Source organism: Neofelis nebulosa (assembly GCF_028018385.1).
Source record: "Neofelis nebulosa isolate mNeoNeb1 chromosome Y unlocalized genomic scaffold, mNeoNeb1.pri SUPER_Y_unloc_1, whole genome shotgun sequence".
NCBI classification, from domain to species: domain Eukaryota; kingdom Metazoa; phylum Chordata; class Mammalia; order Carnivora; family Felidae; genus Neofelis; species Neofelis nebulosa.
In genome coordinates, this window is record NW_026691917.1 from 63638 (window position 1) to 66711 (window position 3074).

Sequence of the window (3074 nt, forward strand, 5' to 3'; positions counted from 1 at the left end):
TTATCTCATGACCCTGAGATCAAGACCTATGCCGGGAATACAAGTCCGACAACTGACACTGCCACTCAGGCACCCTTAGCATGATTTGTTGTGTGCAACATGTTACAGATCATCAAGGTTACGTTTATTCTGTTTTCCATTTTAAACTATACACCATACAGATTATAGAAAATATGAAAATAAGAAGGAAATTCTCTACTTCTGTCAGTTGATCAGGGTTCCTCTTTTTGTGTGCATCCTTCTAAACTTTCAAAAATGTATGTACATATCTATACTTGCAGATATATAAAGAAAGTTGTGTGTTTTCTTTTGACACAGATTGTCATACCATATGGATTAGTTTTCATTTTGCTTTCCCATGGAGGTTTCTTCAGGTCATTTACATGGATTCACTCCTTCATAGTAATGGTCGTGTAATATTTCACTATAATCCTTGATGTACTATAATTTAGTTAATGATTCCTCTATTAGTAGACATTTACTTAATTCCAATTTTTCTCCCTGATAAATGGTGCTGAAAAAAAACATCTCTCTATGTATATTTTTGCAAACTCTTAGCAATAACTTGGCAAAAGTCCTGGAATTGGAGTTGCTAGATAAGAGATATTGAACAGTTTGGTGGTTGAGAGATATGTCACCCTGTGTTCCAATATGGCATGTAAATTTATACCATCACCGGGGTCATTTTATCCTTACATAAAACATTTAGAAAACTAATTGAAAGCGAATACATATATAAGACTATTAAATATGACGCTTAGACCAGAAGGACAAGACATAAATATTGAGCACTTTCGGAAATGTGATACATTCATTCTGTTTCTTTTTTCTCTTTGCTGTGTTCCTGGTTTGATTTCATGATGCCTCTACCCTGTCATCCGTCAACTGGAATTGAAGCACCTGTTCCTCAAACTGATGGGACTGTTTTTCAGTTATCTGGCCTGGGCTTTTGGCATCAGTCTAGCCAACAGCAGATCCTGGCGCGTGTGGGAATTTAACAGCAACATTGTTTCCATTGTGTATATTGGACTTTGGGAATCTTTCTACTTTCAAAAATTTAACATCTCTGGTGCAATTGTTGAGTGGCCTATGTATGAGAGGATCAATGGAAGCTGGGTCATTTCAGATGAAATCTGGTATGGGCAGGGCCTGATATTGTTGGCAAATTCTTTGAATTGCGTAGTCCTGATTTTTGGTTCAGCGGCACTTGTGGTCCGCTGGATCCATGTCCCATACCCAGATTTCCTTCGATTGTGTTACAACATCTCTGCCTTCTTTCTCATCTGTAGTTGTAGTTGTATTACGATTACAGTGAGCTGGAATTTTGCTGTGGATTTTTATGGCCAAACCACCCGTGATTTCCCACTTAGTTTTCCCATTGGAAAAGAAATGCTGATATAAGGAAACGCTTCTTCTATGTATTCCCACTAGGAATCACAGCTACCTCGCTCTTGCTAATAAGTGCCACAATGTTCTTCTGTGAAACATTTTCCATAAAACAGTGGAGTAAAATGAAACCCACGACTGTGGTCAATTGTCTCAAACAAAAGATCTGAATGAAAGCCCTACTGTTTGGAATGGCTTTCAATAATTCTCTTGAAGAAACGTCCTACACATACATCATATTGTAATCATCTAAAATAAAACAGATTTGGTTTTTAGGGTGTGTCTGAAGCTTTTATTCTCCTTTTCTACTTTTTTCTGCAAACATCTTCCTTTCTTTAAGAATTTCAGTTCCTAAACTGTGTAGGCAAACATGTTGTGTGCATACACTATCAAAAATCAAAAGCAGGGGGGCGCCTGGGTGGCTCGGTCGGCTAAGCGTCGGACTTCGGCTCAGGTCATGATCTCGCGGTCTGTGAGTTCGAGCCCCGCGTCGGGCTCTGTGCTGTCAGTTCAGAGCCTGGAGCCTGTTTCAGATTCTGTGTCTCCCTCTCTCTCTGTCCCTACCCCATTCATGCTCTGTCTCTCTCTGTCTCAAAAATAAATAAACGTTAAAAAAAAAATCAAAAGCAGGAAAAAATACTTGGATTCTGTAAGCACACAGGTGCAAGCATCAATGCATACAACCAACTCTAACTTGAAGCAGAGGTTTTACATACGCTCATACAGAAATATAGTCATGTTAAGAGCCTAGAGATCTTTAAGGCATTATAATTGGTTGGATTAGAACAGGGTTTCTCGGGGCGCCTGGGTGGCGCAGTCGGTTGGGCGTCCGACTTCAGCCAGGTCACGATCTCGCGGTCCGTGAGTTCGAGCCCCGCGTCAGGCTCTGGGCTGATGGCTTGGAGCCTGGAGCCTGTTTCCGATTCTGTGTCTCCCTCTCTCTCTGCCCCTCCCCCGTTCATGCTCTGTCTCTCTCTGTCCCAAAAATAAATAAACGTTGAAAAAAAAATTAAAAAAAAAAAAGAACAGGGTTTCTCCAAGGGTGCCTGGGTGGCTCAGTTGGTTGAGCGTCCAACTTCGGCTCAGGTCATGATCTTGCGGTCCGTGAGTTCGAGCCCCGCGTCGGGCTCTGGTAACAGCTCAGAGCCTGGAGCCTGTTTCAGATTCTGTGTCTCCTTCTCTCTCTGACCCTCCCCCATTCATGTTCTGTCTCTCTCTGTCCCAAAAATAAATAAACTTAAAAAAAAATTTTTTTTAATAAAAAAAAAAAAAAAAGAACAGGGTTTCTCCAAGTCAGCATAATTGACATTTTGGGCTAGGTTTATTGGGGGTGAGGGACTATGTTGTACACTGTAGGATGTTTATCAGCCTCTACCCACTAGGTGTGAGGGGTCCTTCCTCCCCACTTCTGTTGAGATAAAAAAAAATCTCCAGACATTTCCCAATATCCTCAGGAGCAAAATTGCTCCCCATTGAGAACCTTGGGGTTACAGGTAGCCAAAGACCCTGGCTAAAGAAGGCTATGGCACGTTGGGAGGATTTTGAGGAAAGCTATTGAATATAATTGTATTGGCTCAGTGCATGATAACATCCTGGGTCTTTGACTACCCTTAACTTTGCTGGGGGTGATTTTGTGCCTTCCACCATGGAACATTTGGCAATATCAAAAAATATAATTTTGAAGTATA

The 3074-nt window shown here is 41.1% G+C and overlaps 1 pseudogene; it reads left to right on the forward strand.

Annotated features, from left to right (window-relative positions):
* Window positions 1-898: 898 nt before the first annotated feature.
* On the forward strand, window positions 899-1609 carry LOC131503575 (uncharacterized; annotated as a pseudogene).
* Window positions 1610-3074: the final 1465 nt, after the last annotated feature.